This window comes from Anomalospiza imberbis, unplaced genomic scaffold, assembly GCF_031753505.1.
Source record: "Anomalospiza imberbis isolate Cuckoo-Finch-1a 21T00152 unplaced genomic scaffold, ASM3175350v1 scaffold_1074, whole genome shotgun sequence".
In the NCBI taxonomy this organism is placed as follows: Eukaryota; Metazoa; Chordata; class Aves; order Passeriformes; family Viduidae; genus Anomalospiza; species Anomalospiza imberbis.
Genome location: NW_027099464.1, coordinates 2,967 through 27,616, shown reverse-complemented (window position 1 = coordinate 27,616; position 24,650 = coordinate 2,967). Strand labels below are relative to the sequence as shown.

The window sequence follows — 24,650 nt, the reverse complement described above, 5'->3', positions numbered from 1 at the left end:
AAAATAATTATTAAATCAGGGGTAGGTATCTGGGGGCAGAGGGGGCTATTAAATTAAGGTAGTGGTCAATTAAATCAGGAGAGGATGTTTGGTGGCTGAGGGGGGCAATTAAATCAAGGGAGGGTCTTTGGTGGTCCCGGGGTCAAGGGAGACACTGTGAGACAAACAGAGCAGGCAAAGACAGGCAGGGGAGAGAGGAGGACACAAACACAACGAGCCGAGCAGGCGGCGCTCTGCAAACAGAACTGCCCCGGACTGAAAATGAACCGCAAAGAAATCCGTAACTCTGGAAGTTTTATTTGCTGTCAAATACATCCCAGCCACCCAGCCCCACACAATCCCCATCTCAGCTCTCCAAATTGAGATCCCAATTCTCCCAATCTCCTCCCAACCCCATCTCACTCTGGAGGCTGTGGAATCGACAGAGTTTAGCATGGAATTGAGATGTTTGAGGTGGGAACAAGGAAACTGAGGTGGGATTGAGCCTTTATGGGTTAAAACTCAGTGGTTTTCAGTGGGATGTGAGTGGTTTTGAGGTGAAAGATCGATGCCTCTTGGATTTGGACTGCACAGAGATTGACAGAATAAAAAAAATTAAGGTTAACACAAAAGGCGAAGCAGCCAGGTGTGTTCCCAAGGTGGATCACAGGGAATGTGGGTCACCAGGGCTGTGGGTCCTGCAGTGGGGAATGGAGTTTAGCTCTTCTCACATCGGGGCACTCGCAGGGCTTCCCTTACCGGTGCCTCCGTTGGTGTTGGGTCAAGTGAGAGCTCTGTGAGAAGCTCTTCCCACACTGGGGACACTCGTAGGGCCTCTCCCCGGTGTGGATGCGCCGGTGGGTGATGAGGTGGGAGTTCTGCCGGAATCCCTTCCCACAGTCGGGGCAGCAGAAGGGCCTCTCCTCCGTGTGAACCCGATAGTGCGTGAGGAGATGGGAGCTGGTCTGGAAGCTCTTCCCACATTCGGAACACTCGTAGGGCCTCTCCCCAGTGTGGGTCAGCTGGTGCTGGATCAGGCTGGAGCTCCGCATGAAGCTCTTCCCACACTTGGAACACACATAGGGCCATTCCCTTGTGTGGGTCCTCTTGTGCTTCATCAGTGTGGGGACGCACTTGAAGCTCTTCCCACACTGGGGGACACTCGTGGGGCCTCTCCCCGCTGTGGATGCTCCGGTGGGTGATGAGGTGGGAGTTCTGCCTGAATCCCTTGCCGCAGTCGGGGCAGCAGAAGGGCCTCTCCTCCGTGTGAACCCGAGAGTGCATGAGGAGATGGGAGCTGGTCTGGAAGCTCTTCCCACACTCCCCACACTCGTAGGGCCTCTCCCCAGTGTGGCTCCTCTGGTGCACGGTCAGGCTGGAGCTCTGGGCGAATCTCTTCCCACACTCCCCACACTCGTAGGGCCTCTGCCCAGTGTGGATCCTCTGGTGACTGACGAGGATTGAGTTCTCCCTGAATCCCTTCCCGCAGGTGGGGCAGCGAAAGGGCCTCTCCTCCGTGTGAACCCGATAGTGCTTGAGGAGATTGCAATTGGTCTGGAAGCTCTTCCCACACTTGGAACACTCGTAGGGCTTCTCCCCAGTGTGGCTCTTCTGGTGCTTGATTAGGCTGGACCTGTGCCTGAAGCTCTTCCAACACTCCCCACACTTGTAGGGCCTCTGCCCATTGTGGATCCTCTGGTGCACGAGCAGGCTGGAGCTCTGGGTGAATCTCTTCCCACACTGCCCACACTCGTAGGGCCTCTCCCCGGTGTGCGTCCTCTGGTGCTTGGTCAGCTGGGAGTTCTTCCTGAAGCTCTTCCCACACTCCGAGCACGTGTGGGGCTTCTCCCAATCATCAACCTGCTCTTGGACCACCAGCTGCGAGCTCTGGCTCGATCTCCGGCCGCCTCCCCGGCCCAGGGTGGGTCTTTCCTCCTCAGGTCCCCGTGATCTGTGTTTGCAGCCCCTCCTTGTGAGGCATCTCCGGGGCTTTTCCTCCCCGCTGGGTTCCTGCGCCGTGGAGCCGCTCAAAACGGCCTCGTCCCCGAGGTTCTGCCCCGGGGATTTGTCCTCCCTGCTCTCCATCCTCAGCTCCTGCTCTGGGGGAGGAAGGACAAGGACAGGGTCTTCCTCTTCCTCGCAGCCTCCCAGCAGCTGGGAATGGGAAATCCTGGTTTGGGGAAAACAAGGGATGAGCACAGTGAGTTTGAAGGTCCCTCTGCCCAAGTCCATCTCTAGAAGTCCCCGGCCACCCGGGCTCCATAAAAACCTCCCAAACACCAAGATTCAGCCCTGAAAAAGCCTCCCAGGAGTTCCCCGTCCCTGCTCCCTCCCCTTTGGTGTTCGGGGCTCCCCCCTGTCCCAGCTGCTGGGGTCACGCTTGGATTGGGGGTCCCCCTTCTCCTCGCTGCCCGCCCTCCCCAGGCTGCTGGCAGTCCCAGCAATCCCAAAAGCTCCCCCCTCTTGGCTCTCCCCATTTAGGGCTGCCGGGGCTTTTTGGGCTCCCGGGCTCCCTTCTCCCCTTCCTCTCTGCTTGGGGCTGCAGGGGCTCCAAGGAGTCCCCCCTGCCCCTCTCCAGGCTCTTGAGGGTCCCGCCGATGGCGGCGCTCCCCCCTCGCTGGGCTCCCCACTTTGGGCTCCTGGGGGACACAGGGCTCTGCTCCTCCAGGCTGCCTCTGCCGGCAGCCGCCACCGGGACCCCCGATGTCCCCCCAAGGGGCCTTTTCCGCTCGGCTTTGCAGTTCTTCATTCTCCAAACATCCCCCCAAAAAACCCGACCCAGGGACCCCCAGGATATCTGGGCCGAGCTCCCCCTCCCCGCTCACCTGCGGGATGGGGGCGATGATCCCACAGGTGGGGGCTGCGAGTTCAGGGAGGGCTGGACCGCGTGCTTCCTCCTGCTGTGCTTGATCCGCCTTTGTCCCTCCTCTTCCTCTTCCTCTTCCTGCCGCCCCTCCTCTTCCTTCCCCCCTCCTCCTCCTCGCTAACCCCACCTCCTTCTCCTCCTTCATCCCTGCTCCTTCTCCGCCTCCTCCTCCTCGCTAAGCCCACCTCCTCCTCCTCCTTCATCCCTGCCCTCCCCTCCCTCCTCCTCCTCCCCCAGGAGCAGCGACACCCTCGGTGCAGCGTTCCCGCAGCCCTGGCAGCCCGCGGCAGGAGCGGGGATGGAGCCGGGACAGGGCGGGATGGGCTGGGATCAAACTGGGAGAGACTGGGATCCTGCAGGGAGTGAGGGAAAGTGACCAGGCTCATACTGGGACCAACTGGGCTCATTCTGGGAGCAGCCACTGCCGGCCCCGGGACCCCCAAAAACACCTCCCGGGGACCCCCCGATGTCCCCCCGAGGGCCAGCTGCGGCTCGGCTTTGGAGCCCTGCCAGCTCCAAACATCCCCCCAAAAAACCCCAAACCCAGGCTCCCCCCGGGATATTTGGGCCGAGCTCCCCCTCCCCGGGCACCTGCGGGATGGGGGCGATGCTCCCGGGGCTGCGGCGACTTCAGGCAGCGCCAGGGCCCCGCGATTCCTTCTCTGCTCTTCTCCGGCTGCTCCCGGCTGCCGCTGCGCCTCTTCCTCCCTCCCTCCTCCTCCTCCCCCGGTCCCGAAGGCCGAACCGTGAGGGGAAAGGGGCGGGGAAAGGGCGGGAACCGTGAGGGGAAAGGGGCGGGGAAAGGGCGGGAACCGTGAGGGGAAAGGGGCGGGGAAAGGGCGGGAACCGTGAGGGGAAAGGGGCGGGGCCAGGCCAAGGGCGGGAACTGTGAGGGGAAAGGGGCGGGGCCAGGCCAAGGGCGGGAACCGTGAGGGGAAAGGGGCGGGGCCAGGCCAAGGGCGGGAACTGTGAGGGGAAAGGGGCGGGGCCAGGCCAAGGGCGGGAACTGTGAGGGGAAAGGGGCGGGGCCAGGCCAAGGGCGGGAACTGTGAGGGGAAAGGGGCGGGGAAAGGGCGGGAACCGTGAGGGGAAAGGGGCGGGGAAAGGGCGGGAACCGTGAGGGGAAAGGGGCGGGGAAAGGGCGGGAACCGTGAGGGGAAAGGGGCGGGGAAAGGGCGGGAACCGTGAGGGGAAAGGGGCGGGGCCAGGCCAAGGGCGGGAACTGTGAGGGGAAAGGGGCGGGGCCAGGCCGAGGGCGGGAACTGTGAGGGGACACTCTGTGAGGCGGCGCTCTGCAAACAGAACTGACACGGACTGAAAATGAACCGCAAAGAAATCTGTAAGTCTGGAAGTTTTATTTGCTGTCAAATACATCCCAGCCCAACACAGTCGCCATGTCACCGCTCCAAACTGGGATCCCACTTCTCCCAATCTCCTCCCAACCCCATCTCACTCTGCAGGCTGTGGACTCCAGAGAGTTTTGGTGGGATTGAGATTTTTGAGGTGGGAACAAGGAAACTGAGGTGGGATTGAGCCTTTATGGGTTAAAACTCAGTGGTTTTCAGTGGGATGTGAGTGGGTTTGAGGTGAAAGATCGATGCCTCTTGGCTTTTGCAGTGCAGTTAAATTGAGAGAAGAAAAAAATTAAGGTTAACACAAAAGGAGAAGCAGCCAGGTGTGTTCCCAGCATGGATCACAGGGAATGTGGGTCACCAGGGCTGTGCCCAGCGTGGTTCCGGCAGTGGGGATGGAGCTGGAGCAGCGCACGAAGCTCTTCCCGCACTCGGGGCACTCGCAGGGCTTCCCTTACCGGTGCCTCCGCTGGTGTCTGGTCAAGGGAGAGCTGCTGGAGAAGCTCTTCCCACACTGGGGACACTCGTAGGGCCTCTCCCCGGTGTGGATGCGCCGGTGTCTGATGAGGGTGGAGTTGTGCTTGAATCCCTTCCCGCAGTTGGGGAGCTGTGAACCGGATAATGTGTGAGGAGATGGGAGCTGGTCTGGAAGCTCTTCCCACCCTCCCCACACCCGTAGGGCCTCTCCCCAGTGTGGGTTCTCTGGTGTATGATCAGGCTGGAGCTCTGGGCGAATCTCTTCCCGCATTCCCCACACTCGTAGGGCCTCTCTCCTGTGTGGGTCCTGTGGTGCCTGATCAGGTTGGAGACGTGCGTGAAGCTCTTCTCACACTGGGGACACTCGTAGGGCCTCTCCCCGGTGTGGATGCGCCGGTGGGTGATGAGATGGGCCTTCAGCCTGAATCCCTTGCCGCAGTCGGGGCAGCAGAAGGGCCTCTCCTCCGTGTGAACCAGATAGTGCGTGAGGAGACTGGAGCTGCTCTGGAACATCTTCCCACAGTCCCCACACTCGTGGGGCCGCTCCCCGTTGTGGATGCGCCGGTGGGTGACGAGGTGGGAGTTCTCCCTGAATCCCTTCCCGCAGTCGGGGCAGCAGAAGGGCCTCTCCTGCGTGTGAACCCGATAGTGCTGGAAGAGATAGAAGATGGTCTTAAACCTCTTCCCACACTTGGAACACTCGTAGGGCCTGTCCGTGGTGTGGGTCCAATGATGCTTGATCAGGTTGGAGTTCCGCCTGAAGCTCTTCCCGCATTCCCCACACTCGTAAGGTCGTTCCCTTGTGTGGGTCCTCTTGTGGTCCATCAGGATGGAGAGGCGATTGAAGCTCTTCCCACACTCCCCACACTCGTAGGGCCTCTCCCCAGTGTGGCTCCTCTGGTGCTGGACCAGGCTGGAGCTCTGCCTGAAGCTCTTCCCGCACTCCCCACACTCGTAGGGCCGTTCCCCGGTGTGGATCCTCTGGTGCACGATCAGCTGGGAGCTCCTCCTGAAGCTCTTCCCACACTGCCCACACTCGTAGGGCCTCTCCCCATTGTGGATCATCTGGTGCAGGATCAGCTGGGAGCTCCTCCTGAAGCTGCTCCCGCACTCCCCACACTCGTAGGGCCTCTCCCCAGTGTGGATCCTCTGGTGCTTGATGAGGTGTGAGCTCGAGGTGAAGCTCTTCCCACACTCCCCACACTCGTACGGCCTCTCCCCAGTGTGGATTCTCCGGTGCAGGGTCAGGTGGGAGCTCTGGGTGAAGCTCTTCCCACACTCCCCACACTCGTAGGGCCTCTCCCCGGTGTGCGTCCTCTGGTGCTTGGTCAGCTGGGAGTTCTTCCTGAAGCTCTTCCCACACTCCGAGCACGTGTGGGGCTTCTCCCCATCATCAACCTGCTCTTGGACCACCAGCTGCGAGCTCTGGCTCGATCTCCGGCCGCCTCCCCAGCCCAGGGTGGGTCTTTCCTCCTCAGATCCCCGTGATCTGCGTTTGCAGCCCCTCCTCGTGCGGCATCTCCGGGGCTTTTCCTCCCCGCTGGGTTCCTGCGCCGTGGAGCCGCTCAAAACGGCCTCGTCCCCGAGGTTCTGCCCCGGGGATTTGTCCTCCCTGCTCTCCATCCTCAGCTCCTGCTCTGGGGGAGGAAGGACAAGGACAGGGTCTTCCTCTTCCTCGCCGCCTCCCAGCAGCTGGGAATGGGAAATCCTGGTTTGGGAAAACAAGGGATGAGCACAGGGAGTTTGAAGGTCCCTCTGCCCGAGTCCATCTCTGGAAGTCCCTGGCCACCTGGGCTCCATAAAAACCTCCCAAACACCAAGATTCAGCCCTGAAAAAGCCTCCCAGGAGTTCCCCGTCCCTGCTCCCTCCCCTTTGCTGTTCGGGGCTCCCCCCTGTCCCAGCTGCTGGGGTCACGCTTGGATTGGGGGTCCCCCTTCTCCTCGCTGCCCGCCCTCCCCAGGCTGCTGGCAGTCCCAGCAATCCCAAAAGCTCCCCCCTCTTGGCTCTCCCCATTTAGGGCTGCCGGGGCTTTTTGGGCTCCCGGGCTCCCTTCTCCCCTTCCTCTCTGCTTGGGGCTGCAGGGGCTCCAAGGAGTCCCCCCTGGCCCTCTCCAGGCTCTTGAGGGTCCCGCCGATGGCGGCGCTCCCCCCTCGCTGGGCTCCCCACTTTGGGCTCCTGAGGGACACAGGGCTCTGCTCCTCCAGGCTGCCTCTGCCGGCAGCCGCCACCGGGACCCCCGATGTCCCCCCAAGGGGCCTTTTCCGCTCGGCTTTGCAGTTCTTCATTCTCCAAACATCCCCCCAAAAAACCCGACCCAGGGACCCCCAGGATATCTGGGCCGAGCTCCCCCTCCCCGCTCACCTGCGGGATGGGGGCGATGATCCCACAGGTGGGGGCTGCGAGTTCAGGGAGGGCTGGACCGCGTGCTTCCTCCTGCTGTCCTCGGTCCGCCTTTGTCCCTCCTCTTCCTCTTCCTCTTCCTGCCGCCCCTCCTCTCCCTTCCCCCTCCTCCTCCTCCTCCTCCTCGCTAACCCCACCTCCTTCTCCTCCTTCATCCCTGCTCCTTCTCCGCCTCCTCCTCCTCGCTAAGCCCACCTCCTCCTCCTCCTTCATCCCTGCCCTCCCCTCCCTCCTCCTCCTCCCCCCGGAGCAGCGACACCCTCGGTGCCGCGTTCCCGCAGCCCTGGCAGCCCGCGGCAGGAGCGGGGATGGAGCCGGGACAGGGCGGGATGGGCTGGGATCAAACTGGGAGAGACTGGGATCCTGCAGGGAGTGAGGGAAAGTGACCAGGCTCATCCTGGGACCAACTGGGCTCATTCTGGGAGCAGCCACTGCCGGCCCCGGGACCCCCAAAAACACCTCCCGGGGACCCCCGATGTCCCCCCGAGGGCCAGCTGCGGCTCGGCTTTGGAGCCCTGCCAGCTCCAAACATCCCCCCAAAAAACCCCAAACCCAGGCACCCCCCGGGATATTTGGGCCGAGCTCCCCCTCCCCGGGCACCTGCGGGATGGGGGCGATGCTCCCGGGGCTGCGGCGACTTCAGGCAGCGCCAGGGCCCCGCGATTCCTTCTCTGCTCTTCTCCGGCTGCTCCCGGCTGCCGCTGCGCCTCTTCCTCCCTCCCTCCTCCTCCTCCCCCGTTCCCGAAGGCCGAACCGTGAGGGGAAAGGGGCGGGGAAAGGGCGGGAACCGTGAGGGGAAAGGGGCGGGGCCAGGCCAAGGGCGGGAACCGTGAGGGGAAAGGGGCGGGGAAAGGGCGGGAACCGTGAGGGGAAAGGGGCGGGGAAAGGGCGGGAACCGTGAGGGGAAAGGGGCGGGGAAAGGGCGGGAACCGTGAGGGGAAAGGGGCGGGGAAAGGGCGGGAACCGTGAGGGGAAAGGGGCGGGGAAAGGGCGGGAACCGTGAGGGGAAAGGGGCGGGGAAAGGGCGGGAACCGTGAGGGGAAAGGGGTGGGGAAAGGGCGGGAACCGTGAGGGGAAAGGGGCGGGGAAAGGGCGGGAACCGTGAGGGGAAAGGGGCGGGGAAAGGGCGGGAACTGTGAGGGGTAGGGGGCGGGGCCAGGCCAAGGGCGGGAACCGTGAGGGGAAAGGGGCGGGGCCAGGCCAAGGGCGGGAACTGTGAGGGGAAAGGGGCGGGGCCAGGACGAGGGCGGGAACTGTGAGGGGACACTCTGTGAGGCGGCGCTCTGCAAACAGAACTGACACGGACTGAAAATGAACCGCAAAGAAATCCGTAAGTCTGGAAGTTTTATTTGCTATCAAATACATCCCAGCCACCCAGCCCCACACAATCCCCTTTCAGCTCTCCAAATTGAGATCCCAATTCTCCCAATCTCCTCCCAACCCCATCTCACTCTGCAGGCTGTGGACTCCAGAGAGTTTTGGGTGGGATTGAGATGTTTGAGGTGGGAACAAGGAAACTGAGGTGGGATTGAGCCTTTATGGGTTAAAACTCAGTGGTTTTCAGTGGGATGTGAGTGGTTTTGAGGTGCAAGATCGATGCCTCTTGGATTTGGACTGCACAGAGATTGAGAGAATAAAAAAATTAAGGCCAAACCAAAAGGAGAAGCAGCCAGGTGTGTTCCCAAGGTGGATCACAGGGAATGTGGGTCACCAGGGCTGTGGGTCCTGCAGTGGGGGATGGAGTTTAGCTCTTCTCACATCGGGGCACTCGCAGGGCTTCCCTTACCGGTGCCTCCGCTGGTGTTGGGTCAATGTAGAGCTCTGTGAGAAGCTCTTCCCACACTGGGGACACTCGTAGGGCCTCTCCCCGGTGTGGATGCGCCGGTGGACGATGAGAGAGGAGTTCTCCCTGAATCCCTTGCCGCAGTCGGGGCAGCAGAAGGGCCTCTCCTCTGTGTGAACCCGATAGTGCGTGAGGAGATGGGAGCTGGTCTGGAAGCTCTTCCCACACTTGGAACACTCGTAGGGCCTCTCCCCAGTGTGGATCCTCTGGTGCTTGATCAGGCTGGAGCTCCAGGTGAAGCTCTTCCCACAGTCCCTACACTCGTAGGGCCGTTCCCCAGTGTGGGTCCTCTTGTGGATGATCAGGTTGGAGAGGCGATTGAAGCTCTTCCCACACTGGGGACACTCGTGGGGCCTCTCCCCGGTGTGGATGCGCCGGTGCCTGATAAGGGAGGAGTTCTCCCTGAATCCCTTCCCGCAGTCGGGGCAGCAGAAGGGCCTCTCCTCCGTGTGAACCAGATAGTGCGTGAGGAGATGGGAGCTGGTCTGGAAGCTCTTCCCACATTTGGAACACTCGTAGGGCCTCTCCCCAGTGTGGCTCCTCCGGTGCTGGATCAGGCTGGAGCTCTGGGTGAATCTCTTCCCACACTCCCCACACTCGTACGGCCTCTCCCCAGTGTGTGTCCTCTGGTGCACGGTCAGGCTGGAGCTCCATCTGAAGCTCTTCCCACACTCCGAGCACGTGTGGGGCTTCTTGACATCATGAACCTGCTCTTGGACCACCAGCTGCGATCTCTGGCTCGATCTCCGGCCGCCTCCCCGGCCCAGGGTGGGTCTTTCCTCCTCAGATCCCGGTGATCTGCGTTTGCAGCCCCTCCTCGTGCGGCATCTCCGGAGCTTTTCCTCCCCGCTGGGTTCCTGCGCCGTGGAGCCGCTCAAAACGGCCTCGTCCCCGAGGTTCTGCCCCGGGGATTTGTCCTCCCTGCTCTCCATCCTCAGCTCCTGCTCTGGGGGAGGAAGGACAAGGACAGGGTCTTCCTCTTCCTCGCCGCCTCCCAGCAGCTGGGAATGGGAAATCCTGGTTTGGGGAAAACAAGGGATGAGCACAGGGAGTTTGAAGGTCCCTCTGCCCGAGTCCATCTCTGGAAGTCCCTGGCCACCTGGGCTCCATAAAAACCTCCCAAACACCAAGATTCAGCCCTGAAAAAGCCTCCCAGGAGTTCCCTGTCCCTGCTCCCTCCCCTTTGCTGTTCGGGGCTCCCCCCTGTCCCAGCTGCTGGGGTCACGCTTGGATTGGGGGTCCCCCTTCTCCTCGCTGCCCGCCCTCCCCAGGCTGCTGGCAGTCCCAGCAATCCCAAAAGCTCCCCCCTCTTGGCTCTCCCCATTTAGGGCTGCCGGGGCTTTTTGGGCTCCCGGGCTCCCTTCTCCCCTTCCTCTCTGCTTGGGGCTGCAGGGGCTCCAAGGAGTCCCCCCTGCCCCTCTCCAGGCTCTTGAGGGTCCCGCCGATGGCGGCGCTCCCCCCTCGCTGGGCTCCCCACTTTGGGCTCCTGGGGGACACAGGGCTCTGCTCCTCCAGGCTGCCTCTGCCGGCAGCCGCCACCGGGACCCCCGATGTCCCCCCAAGGGGCCTTTTCCGCTCGGCTTTGCAGTTCTTCATTCTCCAAACATCCCCCCAAAAAACCCGACCCAGGGACCCCCCAGGATATCTGGGCCGAGCTCCCCCTCCCAGCTCACCTGCGGGATGGGGGCGATGATCCCACAGGTGGGGGCTGCGAGTTCAGGGAGGGCTGGACCGCGTGCTTCCTCCTGCTGTCCTCGGTCCGCCTTTGTCCCTCCTCTTCCTCTTCCTCTTCCTGCCGCCCCTCCTCTCCCTTCCCCCTCCTCCTCCTCCTCCTCCTCGCTAACCCCACCTCCTTCTCCTCCTTCATCCCTGCTCCTTCTCCGCCTCCTCCTCCTCGCTAAGCCCACCTCCTCCTCCTCCTTCATCCCTGCCCTCCCCTCCCTCCTCCTCCTCCCCCAGGAGCAGCGACACCCTCGGTGCCGCGTTCCCGCAGCCCTGGCAGCCCGCGGCAGGAGCGGGGATGGAGCCGGGACAGGGCGGGATGGGCTGGGATCAAACTGGGAGAGACTGGGATCCTGCAGGGAGTGAGGGAAAGTGACCAGGCTCATCCTGGGACCAACTGGGCTCATTCTGGGAGCAGCCACTGCCGGCCCCGGGACCCCCAAAAACACCTCCCGGGGACCCCCGATGTCCCCCCGAGGGCCAGCTGCGGCTCGGCTTTGGAGCCCTGCCAGCTCCAAACATCCCCCCAAAAAACCCCAAACCCAGGCACCCCCCGGGATATTTGGGCCGAGCTCCCCCTCCCCGGGCACCTGCGGGATGGGGGCGATGCTCCCGGGGCTGCGGCGACTTCAGGCAGCGCCAGGGCCCCGCGATTCCTTCTCTGCTCTTCTCCGGCTGCTCCCGGCTGCCGCTGTGCCTCTTCCTCCCTCCCTCCTCCTCCTCCCCCGGTCCCGAAGGCCGAACCGTGAGGGGAAAGGGGCGGGGAAAGGGCGGGAACCGTGAGGGGAAAGGGGCGGGGAAAGGGCGGGAACCGTGAGGGGAAGGGGGCGGGGAAAGGGCGGGAACCGTGAGGGGAAAGGGGCGGGGAAAGGGCGGGAACCGTGAGGGGAAAGGGGCGGGGCCAGGCCAAGGGCGGGAACCGTGAGGGGAAAGGGGCGGGGCCAGGCCAAGGGCGGGAACCGTGAGGGGAAAGGGGCGGGGCCAGGCCAAGGGCGGGAACCGTGAGGGGAAAGGGGCGGGGCCAGGCCAAGGGCGGGAACTGTGAGGGGAAAGGGGCGGGGCCAGGCCAAGGGCGGGAACTGTGAGGGGACACTCTGTGAGGCGGCGCTCTGCAACCAGAACTGCCACGGATTGAAAATGAACCGCAAAGAAATCCGTAAGTCTGGAAGTTTTATTTGCTGTCAAATACATCCCAGCCTCACACAGTCGCCATGTCACCGCTACAAACTGGGATCCCACTTCTCCCAATCTCCTCCCAACCCCATCTCACTCTGCAGGCTGTGGACTCCAGAGAGTTTTGGGTGGGATTGAGATTTTTGAGGTGGGAACAAGGAAACTGAGGTGGGATTGAGCCTTTATGGGTTAAAATTCAGTGGTTTTCAGTGGGATGTGAGTGGTTTTGAGGTGAAAGATCGATGCCTCTTGGCTTTTGCAGTGCAGTGAAATTGAGAAGAGAAAAAAATTAAGGTTAACACAAAAGGCGAAGCAGCCAGGTGTGTTCCCAAGGTGGATCACAGGGAATGTGGGTCACCAGGGCTGTGGTTCCTGCAGTGGGGATGGAGCTGGAGCAGCGCACGAAGCTCTTCCCGCACTCGGGGCACTCGCAGGGCTTCCCTTACCGGTGCCTCCGCTGGTGTCTGGTCAAGGGAGAGCTGCTGGAGAAGCTCTTCCCACACTGGGGACACTCGTAGGGCCTCTCCCCGGTGTGGATGCGCCGGTGTCTGATGAGGGTGGAGTTGTGCTTGAATCCCTTCCCGCAGTCGGGGAGCTGTGAACCGGATAATGTGTGAGGAGATGGGAGCTGGTCTGGAAGCTCTTCCCACCCTCCCCACACTCGTAGGGCCTCTCCCCGGTGTGGATGCGCCGGTGGGTGATGAGATGGGCCTTCAGCCTGAATCCCTTGCCGCAGTCGGGGCAGCAGAAGGGCCTCTCCTCCGTGTGAACCAGATAGTGCGTGAGGAGACTGGAGCTGCTCTGGAACATCTTCCCACAGTCCCCACACTCGTGGGGCCTCTCCCCGTTGTGGATGCGCCGGTGGGTGACGAGGTGGGAGTTCTCCCTGAATCCCTTCCCGCAGTCGGGGCAGCAGAAGGGCCTCTCCTGCGTGTGAACCCGATAGTGCTGGAAGAGATAGAAGATGGTCTTAAACCTCTTCCCACACTCGGAACACTCGTAGGGCCTGTCCGTGGTGTGGGTCCAATGATGCTTGATCAGGTTGGAGTTCCGCCTGAAGCTCTTCCCGCATTCCCCACACTCGTAGGGTCGTTCTCTTGTGTGGGTCCTCTTGTGGTCCATCAGGATGGAGAGGCGATTGAAGCTCTTCCCACACTCCCCACACTCGTAGGGCCTCTCCCCAGTGTGGCTCCTCTGGTGCTGGACCAGGCTGGAGCTCTGCCTGAAGCTCTTCCCGCACTCCCCACACTCGTAGGGCCGTTCCCCGGTGTGGATCCTCTGGTGCACGATCAGCTGGGAGCTCCTCCTGAAGCTCTTCCCACACTGCCCACACTCGTAGGGCCTCTCCCCATTGTGGATCATCTGGTGCAGGATCAGCTGGGAGCTCCTCCTGAAGCTGCTCCCGCACTCCCCACACTCGTAGGGCCTCTCCCCAGTGTGGATCCTCTGGTGCTTGATGAGGTGTGAGCTCGAGGTGAAGCTCTTCCCACACTCCCCACACTCGTAGGGCCGTTCCCCAGTGTGGATTCTCCGGTGCAGGGTCAGGTGGGAGCTCTGGGTGAATCTCTTCCCACACTGCCCACACTCGTAGGGCCTCTCCCCGGTGTGCGTCCTCTGGTGCTTGGTCAGCTGGGAGTTCTTCCTGAAGCTCTTCCCACACTCCGAGCACGTGTGGAGCTTCTTGACATCATCAACCTGCTCTTGGACCACCAGCTGCGAGCTCTGGCTCGATCTCCGGCCGCCTCCCCGGCCCAGGGTGGGTCTTTCCTCCTCAGGTCCCCGTGATCTGCGTTTGCAGCCCCCCCTCGTGCGGCATCTCCAGGGCTTTTCCTCCCCGCTGGGTTCCTGTGCCGTGGAGCCGCTCAAAACGGCCTCGTCCCCGAGGTTCTGCCCCGGGGATTTGTCCTCCCTGCTCTCCATCCTCAGCTCCTGCTCTGGGGGAGGAAGGACAAGGACAGGGTCTTCCTCTACCTCGCTGCCTCCCAGCAGCTGGGAATGGGAAATCCTGGTTTGGGGAAAACAAGGGATGAGCACAGGGAGTTTGAAGGTCCCTCTGCCCGAGTCCATCTCTGGAAGTCCCTGGCCACCTGGGCTCCATAAAAACCTCCCAAACACCAAGATTCAGCCCTGAAAAAGCCTCCCAGGAGTTCCCTGTCCCTGCTCCCTCCCCTTTGCTGTTCGGGGCTCCCCCCTGTCCCAGCTGCTGGGGTCACGCTTGGATTGGGGGTCCCCCTTCTCCTCGCTGCCCGCCCTCCCCAGGCTGCTGGCAGTCCCAGCAATCCCAAAAGCTCCCCCCTCTTGGCTCTCCCCATTTAGGGCTGCCGGGGCTTTTTGGGCTCCCGGGCTCCCTTCTCCCCTTCCTCTCTGCTTGGGGCTGCAGGGGCTCCAAGGAGTCCCCCCTGCCCCTCTCCAGGCTCTTGAGGGTCCCGCCGATGGCGGCGCTCCCCCCTCGCTGGGCTCCCCACTTTGGGCTCCTGGGGGACACAGGGCTCTGCTCCTCCAGGCTGCCTCTGCCGGCAGCCGCCACCGGGACCCCCGATGTCCCCCCAAGGGGCCTTTTCCGCTCGGCTTTGCAGTTCTTCATTCTCCAAACATCCCCCCAAAAAACCCGACCCAGGGACCCCCAGGATATCTGGGCCGAGCTCCCCCTCCCCGCTCACCTGCGGGATGGGGGCGATGATCCCACAGGTGGGGGCTGCGAGTTCAGGGAGGGCTGGACCGCGTGCTTCCTCCTGCTGTCCTCGCTCCGCCTTTGTCCCTCCTCTTCCTCTTCCTCTTCCTGCCGCCCCTCCTCTCCCTTCCCCCCTCCTCCTCCTCCTCCTCCTCGCTAACCCCACCTCCTTCTCCTGTTCCACCCCTGCTCCTTCTACTCCTCCTCCTCCTCCTCGCTAAGCCCACCTCCTCCTCCTCCTTCATCCCTGCCCTCCCCTCCCTCCTCCTCCTCCCCCAGGAGCAGCGACACCCTCGGTGCCGCGTTCCCGCAGCCCTGGCAGCCCGCGGCAGGAGCGGGGATGGAGCCGGGACAGGGCGGGATGGGCTGGGATCAAACTGGGAGAGACTGGGATCCTGCAGGGAGTGAGGGAAAGTGACCAGGCTCATCCTGGGACCAACTGGGCTCATTCTGGGAGCAGCCACTGCCGGCCCCGGGAGCCCCCAAAAACACCTCCCGGGGACCCCCGATGTCCCCCCGAGGGCCAGCTGCGGCTGGGCTTTGGAGCCCTGCCAGCTCCAAACATCCCCCCAAAAAACCCCAAACCCAGGCACCCCCCGGGATATTGGGGCCGAGCTCCCCCTCCCCGGGCACCTGCGGGATGGGGGCGATGCTCCCGGGGCTGCGGCGACTTCAGGCAGCGCCAGGGCCCCGCGATTCCTTCTCTGCTCTTCTCCGGCTGCTCCCGGCTGCCGCTGCGCCTCTTCCTCCCTCCCTCCTCCTCCTCCCCCGGTCCCGAAGGCCGAACCGTGAGGGGAAAGGGGCGGGGAAAGGGCGGGAACCGTGAGGGGAAAGGGGCGGGGAAAGGGCGGGAACCGTGAGGGGAAAGGGGCGGGGAAAGGGCGGGAACCGTGAGGGGAAAGGGGCGGGGAAAGGGCGGGAACCGTGAGGGGAAAGGGGCGGGGCCAGGCCGAGGGCGGGAACCGTGAGGGGAAAGGGGCGGGGCCAGGCCAAGGGCGGGAACCGTGAGGGGAAAGGGGCGGGGCCAGGCCAAGGGCGGGAACTGTGAGGGGACACTCTGTGAGGCGGCGCTCTGCAGACAGAACTGACACGGACTGAAAATGAACCGCAAAGAAATCAGTAAGTCTGGAAGTTTTATTTGCTGTCAAATACATCCCAGCCTCACACAGTCGCCATGTCACTGCTACAAACTGGGATCCCACTTCTCCCAATCTCCTCCCAACCCCATCTCACTCTGCAGGCTGTGGACTCCAGAGAGTTTTGGTGGGATTGAGATTTTTGAGGTGGGAACAAGGAAACTGAGGTGGGATTGAGCCTTTATGGGTTAAAATTCAGTGGTTTTCAGTGGGATGTGAGTGGTTTTGAGGTGAAAGATCGATGCCTCTTGGCTTTTGCAGTGCAGTGAAATTGAGAAGAGAAAAAAATTAAGGTTAACACAAAAGGCGAAGCAGCCAGGTGTGTTCCCAAGGTGGATCACAGGGAATGTGGGTCACCAGGGCTGTGGGTCCTGCAGTGGGGAATGGAGTTTAGCTCTTCTCACATCGGGGCACTCGCAGGGCTTCCCTTACCGGTGCCTCCGCTGGTGTTGGGTCAAGTGAGAGCTCTGTGAGAAGCTCTTCCCACACTGGGGACACTCGTAGGGCCTCTCCCCGGTGTGGATGCGCCGGTGGACGATGAGGTGGTTGTTGTGCTTGAATCCCTTCCCGCAGTCGGGGAGCTGTGAACCGGATAATGTGTGAGGAGATGGGAGCTGGTCTGGAAGCTCTTCCCACCCTCCCCACACCCGTAGGGCCTCTCCCCAGTGTGGGTTCTCTGGTGTAAGATCAGGCTGGAGCTCTGGGCGAATCTCTTCCCGCATTCCCCACACTCGTAGGGCCTCTCTCCTGTGTGGGTCCTGTGGTGCCTGATCAGGTTGGAGACGTGCGTGAAGCTCTTCTCACACTGGGGACACTCGTAGGGCCTCTCCCCGGTGTGGATGCGCCGGTGGGTGATGAGATGGGCCTTCAGCCTGAATCCCTTGCCGCAGTCGGGGCAGCAGAAGGGCCTCTCCTCCGTGTGAACCAGATAGTGCGTGAGGAGACTGGAGCTGCTCTGGAACATCTTCCCACAGTCCCCACACTCGTGGGGCCGCTCCCCGTTGTGGATGCGCCGGTGGGTGACGAGGTGGGAGTTCTCCCTGAATCCCTTCCCGCAGTCGGGGCAGCAGAAGGGCCTCTCCTGCGTGTGAACCCGATAGTGCTGGAAGAGATAGAAGATGGTCTTAAACCGCTTCCCACACTCGGAACACTCGTAGGGCCTGTCCGTGGTGTGGGTCCAATGATGCTTGATCAGGTTGGAGTTCCGCCTGAAGCTCTTCCCGCATTCCCCACACTCGTAGGGTCGTTCCCTTGTGTGGGTCCTCTTGTGGTCCATCAGGATGGAGAGGCGATTGAAGCTCTTCCCACACTCCCCACACTCGTAGGGCCTCTCCCCAGTGTGGCTCCTCTGGTGCTGGACCAGGCTGGAGCTCTGCCTGAAGCTCTTCCCGCACTCCCCACACTCGTAGGGCCGTTCCCCGGTGTGGATCCTCTGGTGCACGATCAGCTGGGAGCTCCTCCTGAAGCTCTTCCCACACTGCCCACACTCGTAGGGCCTCTCCCCATTGTGGATCATCTGGTGCAGGATCAGCTGGGAGCTCCTCCTGAAGCTGCTCCCGCACTCCCCACACTCGTAGGGCCTCTCCCCAGTGTGGATCCTCTGGTGCTTGATGAGGTGTGAGCTCGAGGTGAAGCTCTTCCCACACTCCCCACACTCGTAGGGCCTCTCCCCGGTGTGGATCCTCCGGTGCAGGGTCAGGTGGGAGCTCTGGGTGAATCTCTTCCCACACTCCCCACACTCGTACGGCCTCTCCCCGGTGTGGGTCCTCTGGTGCTTGGTCAGCTGGGAGTTCTTCCTGAAGCTCTTCCCACACTCCGAGCACGTGTGGAGCTTCTCGACATCATGAACCTGCTCTTGGACCACCAGCTGCGAGCTCTGGCTCGATCTCCGGCCGCCTCCCCGGCCCAGGGTGGGTCTTTCCTCCTCAGATCCCCGTGATCTGCGTTTGCAGCCCCTCCTCGTGCGGCATCTCCGGGGCTTTTCCTCCCCGCTGGGTTCCTGCGCTCTGGAGCCGCTCAAAACGGCCTCGTCCCCGAGGTTCTGCCCCGGGGATTTGTCCTCCCTGCTCTCCATCCTCAGCTCCTGCTCTGGGGGAGGAAGGACAAGGACAGGGTCTTCCTCTTCCTCGCCGCCTCCCAGCAGCTGGGAATGGGAAATCCTGGTTTGGGGAAAACAAGGGATGAGCACAGTGAGTTTGAAGGTCCCTCTGCCCGAGTCCATCTCTAGAAGTCCCCGGCCACCTGGGCTCCATAAAAACCTCCCAAACACCAAGATTCAGCCCTGAAAAAGCCTCCCAGGAGTTCCCTGTCCCTGCTCCCTCCCCTTTGCTGTTCGGGGCTCCCCCCTGTCCCAGCTGCTGGGGGTCACGCTTGGATTGGGGGTCCCCCTTCTCCTCGCTGCCCGCCCTCCCCAGGCTGCTGGCAGTCCCAGCAATCCCAAAAGCTCCCCCCTCTTGGCTCTCCCCATTTAGGGCTGCCGGGGCTTTTTGGGCTCCCGGGCTCCCTTCTCCCCTTCCTCTCTGCTTGGGGCTGCAGGGGCTCCAAGGAGTCCCCCCTGCCCCTCTCCAGGCTCTTGAGGGTCCCGCCGATGGCGGCGCTCCCCCCTCGCTGGGCTCCCCACTTTGGGCTCCTGGGGGACACAGGGCTCTGCTCCTCCAGGCTGCCTCTGCCGGCAGCCGCCACCGGGACCCCCGATGTCCCCCCAAGGGGCCTTTTCCGCTCGGCTTTGCAGTTCTTCATTCTCCAAACATCCCCCAAAAAACCCGACCCAGGGACCCCCAGGATATCTGGGCCGAGCTCCCCCTCCCCGCTCACCTGCGGGATGGGGGCGATGATCCCACAGGTGGGGGCTGCGAGTTCAGGGAGGGCTGGACCGCGTGCTTCCTCCTGCTGTCCTCGGTCCGCCTTTGTCCCTCCTCTTCCTCTTCCTCTTCCTGCCGCTCCTCCTCTCCCTTCCCCCCTCCTCCTCCTCCTCCTCCTCGCTAACCCCACCTCCTTCTCCCCTTCCACCCCTGCTCCTTCTCCTCCTCCTCCTCCTCGCTAACCCCACCTCCTTCTCCTGTTCCATCCCTGCTCCTTCTCCTCCTCCTCCTCCTCCTCCTCCCTAACCCCACCTCCTTCTCCTCTTCCACTCCTTCTCCTCCTCCTCCTCCTCCTCTCTAAGCCCACCTCCTTCATCCCTGCCCTCCTCCTCCCTGGCAGCACTGGCAGGGACTGGGCTCTACTGGATTCATACTGGGATCATACTGGGAGTGACTGGGACTGTACCGGCTTTGCACAGACACCATACTGGGATCATACTGGGAGTGACTGGGACTGTACTGGCTTTGTACTGACACCGTACTGGGATCGTATTGGGATCATACTGGGAGTGACTGGGACTGTACTGGCTTTGTACTGACACCGTACTGGGATCGTATTGGGATCATACTGGGAGTGACTGGGACTGTACTGGCTTTGTACTGACACCGTACTGGGATCATACTGGGAGTGACTGGGACTGTACCGGCTTTGTACTGACACCGTACTGGGATCATACTGGGAGTGACTGGGACTGTACCGGCTTTGTACTGACACCGTACTGGGATCATACTGGGAGTGACTGGGACTGTACCGGCTTTGTACTGACACCGTACTGGGATCATACTGGGAGTGACTGGACCAACACTGGGAATGTCTGAGAGTGACTGGGAACACACCCTGCATGCACATCATCCCCCACACTGGGGGTCACTGGGAGCAACTGGGAGCAACTGGGAGCAAATGGCACCATACTGGGATGGACTGGGTTGATCTAGGAAGCAACTGGAACCATGCTGGAGACAGATGGGATCATACTGGGAGTGACTAGGACTATGCTAGGGGCAACTGGGAGAACTGGGAACAGACTGGATGAGAGTGGGAGGAACTGGGAGAAACTGGGATCCTGCTGGAAGGAAATTGCATCATCACAGGGAATGACTGGGACTGACAGAGATCAAACTGGGAGAGACTGGGATCCTGCAGGGAGTGAGGGAAAGTGACCAGGCTCATACTGGGACCAACTGGGCTGAGACTGAGAGCAGCCACTGCCGGCCCCGGGACCCCCAAAAACACCTCCCGGGGACCCCCGATGTCCCCCCGAGGGCCAGCTGCGGCTGGGCTTTGGAGCCCTGCCAGCTCCAAACATCCCCCCAAAAAACCCCAAACCCAGGCACCCCCCGGGATATTTGGGCCGAGCTCCCCCTCCCCGGGCACCTGCGGGATGGGGGCGATGCTCCCGGGGCTGCGGCGACTTCAGGCAGCGCCAGGGCCCCGCGATTCCTTCTCTGCTCTTCTCCGGCTGCTCCCGGCTGCCGCTGCGCCTCTTCCTCCCTCCCTCCTCCTCCTCCCCCGTTCCCGAAGGCCGAACCGTGAGGGGAAAGGGGCGGGGAAAGGGCGGGAACCGTGAGGGGAAAGGGGCGGGGAAAGGGCGGGAACCGTGAGGGGAAAGGGGCGGGGCCAGGCCGAGGGCGGGAACCGTGAGGGGAAAGGGGCGGGGCCAGGCCGAGGGCGGGAACCGTGAGGGGAAAGGGGCGGGGCCAGGCCAAGGGCGGGAACTGTGAGGGGACACTCTGTGAGGCGGCGCTCTGCAAACAGAACTGACACGGACTGAAAATGAACCGCAAAGAAATCTGTAAGTCTGGAAGTTTTATTTGCTGTCAAATACATCCCAGCCACCCAGCCCCACACAGTCGCCATGTCACTGCTCCAAACTGGGATCCCACTTCTCCTAATCTCCTCCCAACCCCATCTCACTCTGCAGGCTATGGACTCCAGAGAGTTTTGGGTGGGATTGAGATGTTTGAGGTGGGAACAAGGAAACTGAGGTGGGATTGAGCCTTTATGGGTTAAAATTCAGTGGTTTTCAGTGGGATGTGAGTGGTTTTGTGGTGAAATATTAATTCCTCTTGGATTTGGACTGCACAGAGATTGAGAGACTAAAAAAATGAAGGCCAGACCAAAAGGAGAAGCAGCCAGGTGTGTTCCCAAGGTGGATCACAGGGAATGTGGGTCACTAGGGCTGTGCCCAGCGTGGTTCCTGCAGTGGGGATGGAGCTGGAGCAGTGCACAAAGCTCTTTCCGCACTCGGGGCACTCGCAGGGCTTCCCTTACCGGTGCCTCCGCTGGTGTTGGGTCAATGTAGAGCTCTGTGAGAAGCTCTTCCCACACTGGGGACACTCGTAGGGCCTCTCCCCGGTGTGGATGCGCCGGTGGACGATGAGAGAGGAGTTCTCCCTGAATCCCTTCCCGCAGTCGGGGCAGCAGAAGGGCCTCTCCTCCGTGTGAACCAGATAGTGCGTGAGGAGATGGGAGCTGGTCTGGAAGCTCTTCCCACACTTGGAACACTCGTAGGGCCTCTCCCCAGTGTGGATCCTCTGGTGCTTGATCAGGCTGGAGCTCCAGGTGAAGCTCTTCCCACAGTCCCCACACTCGTAGGGCCGTTCCCCAGTGTGGGTCCTCTTGTGGATGATCAGGTTGGAGAGGCGATTGAAGCTCTTCCCACACTGGGGACACTCGTGGGGCCTCTCCCCGGTGTGGATGCGCCGGTGCCTGATAAGGGAGGAGTTCTCCCTGAATCCCTTCCCGCAGTCGGGGCAGCAGAAGGGCCTCTCCTCCGTGTGAACCAGATAGTGCGTGAGGAGATGGGAGCTGGTCTGGAACCTCTTCCCACATTTGGAACACTCGTAGGGCCTCTCCCCAGTGTGGCTCCTCCGGTGCTGGATCAGGCTGGAGCTCTGGGTGAATCTCTTCCCACACTGCCCACACTCGTAGGGCCTCTCCCCAGTGTGCGTCCTCTGGTGCACGGTCAGGCTGGAGCTCCATCTGAAGCTCTTCCCACACTCCGAGCACGTGTGGGGCTTCTTGACATCATCAACCTGCTCATTGACCACTAGCTGCGAACTCTGGCTTGATCTCCGGCCGCCTCCCCGGCCCAGGATGGGTCTTTCCTCCTCAGGTCCCCGTGATCTGCGTTTGCAGCCCCTCCTCGTGTGGCATCTCCGGGGCTTTTCCTCCCCGCTGGGTTCCTGCGCCGTGGAGCTGCTCAAAACGGCCTCGTCCCCGAGGTTCTGCTGTGGGGATTTGTCCTCCCTGCTCTCCATCCTCAGCTCCTGCTCTGGGGGAGGAAGGACAAGGACAGGGTCTTCCTCTTCCCTCGCCGCCTCCCAGCAGCTGGGAATGGGAAATCCTGGTTTGGGGAAAACAAGGGATGGCACAGTGAGTTTGACGGTTCCTCTGCCTGACTCCATCTCTAGAAGTCCCTGGCCACCTGGGCTCCACTGAAACCTCCCAAACACCAAGATTCAGCCCTGAAAAAGCCTCCCAGGAGTTCCCCGTCCCTGCTCCCTCCCCTTTGCTGTTCGGGGGCTCCCCCCTGTCCCAGCTGCTGGGGTCACACTTGGATTGGGGGGTCCCCCTTCTCCTCGCTGCCCGCCCTCCCCAGGCTGCTGGCAGTCCCCAGCAATCCCAAAAGCTCCCCCCCTCTTGGCTCTCCCCATTTAGGGCTGCCGGGGCTTTTTGGGCTCCCGGGCTCCCTTCTCCCCTTCCTCTCTGCTTGGGGCTGCAGGGGCTCCAAGGAGTCCCCCCTGCCCCTCTCCAGGCTCTTGAGGGTCCCGCCGATGGCGGCGCTCCCCCCTCGCTGGGCTCCCCACTTTGGGCTCCTGGGGGACACAGGGCTCTGCTCCTCCAGGCTGCCTCTGCCGGCAGCCGCCACCGGGACCCCCGATGTCCCCCCAAGGGGCCTTTTCCGCTCGGCTTTGCAGTTCTTCATTCTCCAAACATCCCCCCAAAAAACCCGACCCAGGGACCCCCCAGGATATCTGGGCCGAGCTCCCCCTCCCCGCTCACCTGCGGGATGGGGGCGATGATCCCACAGCTGGGGGCTGCGAGTTCAGGGAGGGCTGGACCGCGTGCTTCCTCCTGCTGTCCTCGGTCCGCCTTTGTCCCTCCTCTTCCTCTTCCTCTTTCCTGCCGCTCCTCCTCTTCCTTCCCCCCCCCTCCTCCTCCTCCTCCTCCTCCTCCTCGCTAAGCCCACCTCCTTCCTCCTCCTTCATCCCTGCCCTTCCCTCCCTCCCTCCTCTTCTCTCCCCCTCCTCCTCCTCCCTAACCCCGCCTGATTCTCCTCTTCCTTCCCCCCTCCTCCTCTCCCTTACCCCCCCGCCTTCTCCTCCTTCATCCCTCACTTCCATCGCTCCCTCCTCCTCCTCCTGCTGTGTCCTGTGCCCTCCTCCCTGTCCTCCTTCATCCCTCACTTCCATCGCTCCTCCTCCTCCTCCTGCTGTGTCCTGTGCCCCTCCTCCCTGTCCTCCTTCATCCCCTGCCTTCCATCGCTCCTCCTCCTCCTCCTGCTGTGTCCTGTGCCCTCCTCCCTGTCCTCCTTCATCCCTCCCCTTCCATCGCTCCTCCTCCTCCTCCTGCTGTGTCCTGTGCCCTCCTCCCTGTCCTCCTTCATCCCTCCCTTCCATCGCTCCTCCTCCTCCTCCTCCTGCTGTGTCCTGTGCCCTCCTCCCTGTCCTCCTTCATCCCTGCCTTCCATCGCTCTTCCTCCTCCTCTTCCTCCCTCCCTTTCCCCATCTCCTTCTCCTGTTTCCAGCTCTTCTTCTATCACCCCTCCTCTTCCATGCGATCCCAGTTTATACTGGGATTTGTACGCTCCGTGTCTGTAGGATCCCATTCCATATCATCCCAGTCCTGTTTATACCCGGTCTCTATGGTCCTGATCCGTGTGGTCCCAGTCTGGTGCAGTCCCAGTCTGGGCTATCCCAGTCCAGTTTATCCCAGTCTGTGCGATCCCAGTCCAGTTTATCCCAGTCTGTAGGATTCCAGTCCAGTTTATCCCAGTCTGTGCGATCCCAGTCCAGTTTATCACAGTCTGTAGGATCCCAGTCCAGTTTATCCCAGTCTGGGGTGGTCCCAGTTCCTTTTTGATCCCATTCCCTGTTTTATCCCAGTTCCATATACTCCCAGTCCAGTTTATCCCAGTCCAGTTTATCACAGTCTGGGTGGGTCCCAGTTCCTTTTTGATCCCATTCCGTTTTATCCCAGTTCCATATACTCCCAGTCCAGTTTATCCCCAGTCCATAGGATCCCAGTTCCATAGGATCCCAGTCCAGTTTATCCCAGTCCAGTTTATCCCAGTCCATAGGATCCCAGTCCATAGGATCCCAGTTCCATAGGATCCCAGTTCCATAGGATCCCAGTTTGGGCTACCCCAGTCCAGTTTATCCCCCAGTCCAGTTTATCCCAGTTCCATAGGATCCCAGTTCCATAGGATCCCAGTTCCATAGGATCCCAGTCCATAGGATCCCAGTTCCATAGGATCCCAGTTCCATAGGATCCCAGTTTGGGCTACCCCAGTCCAGTTTATCCCAGTCCAGTTTATCCCAGTTCCATAGGATCCCAGTTCCATAGGATCCCAGTTTGGGCTATCCCAGTCCAGTTTATCCCAGTCCAGTTTATCCCAGTTCCATAGGATCCTAGTCCATAGGATCCCAGTCCATAGGATCCCAGTTCCATAGGATCCCAGTTTGGGCTATCCCAGTCCAGTTTATCCCAGTCCATAGGATCCCAGTTCCATAGGATCCCAGTTTGGGCTATCCCAGTCCAGTTTATCCCAGTCCAGTTTATCCCATTCCATAGGATCCCCCGTTCGGATTTGATCCCATTCCCTGTTTTATCCCAGTTCCATATGATCTCTCCAGTCTCTCAGGCATCGTGGGGAACTGGGATAACTGGGGAGCACGGGATAATGGGGAATACTGGGAAAATGGGGGGGAAACTGGGAGAGTGGGATAATGGGGAACTGGGATAATGGGGGAACTGGGATAATGGGGGGGAAACTGGGGAAACTGGGAGAGTGGGATAATGGGGAACTGAGATAACGGGGAGAGTAGGATAATGGGGAACTGGGATAATGGGGGGAACTGGGATAACTGGGATAATGGGGAACTGGGGATAATGGGGAACTGGGATAACTGGGATAATGATGGGAACTGGGATAACTGGGAGAGT

At 61.7% G+C, this 24,650-nt stretch overlaps 3 pseudogenes; all 3 read right to left on the bottom strand.

The window, feature by feature from the left end:
- Positions 1-280: 280 nt before the first annotated feature.
- Positions 281-6,371, bottom strand: LOC137465763 (zinc finger protein 850-like; annotated as a pseudogene).
- Positions 6,372-8,782: 2,411 nt separating this feature from the next.
- On the bottom strand, positions 8,783-9,976 carry LOC137465761 (zinc finger protein 180-like; annotated as a pseudogene).
- A 1,847-nt stretch (positions 9,977-11,823) lies between these two features.
- On the bottom strand, positions 11,824-21,753 carry LOC137465762 (zinc finger protein 850-like; annotated as a pseudogene).
- Positions 21,754-24,650: the final 2,897 nt, after the last annotated feature.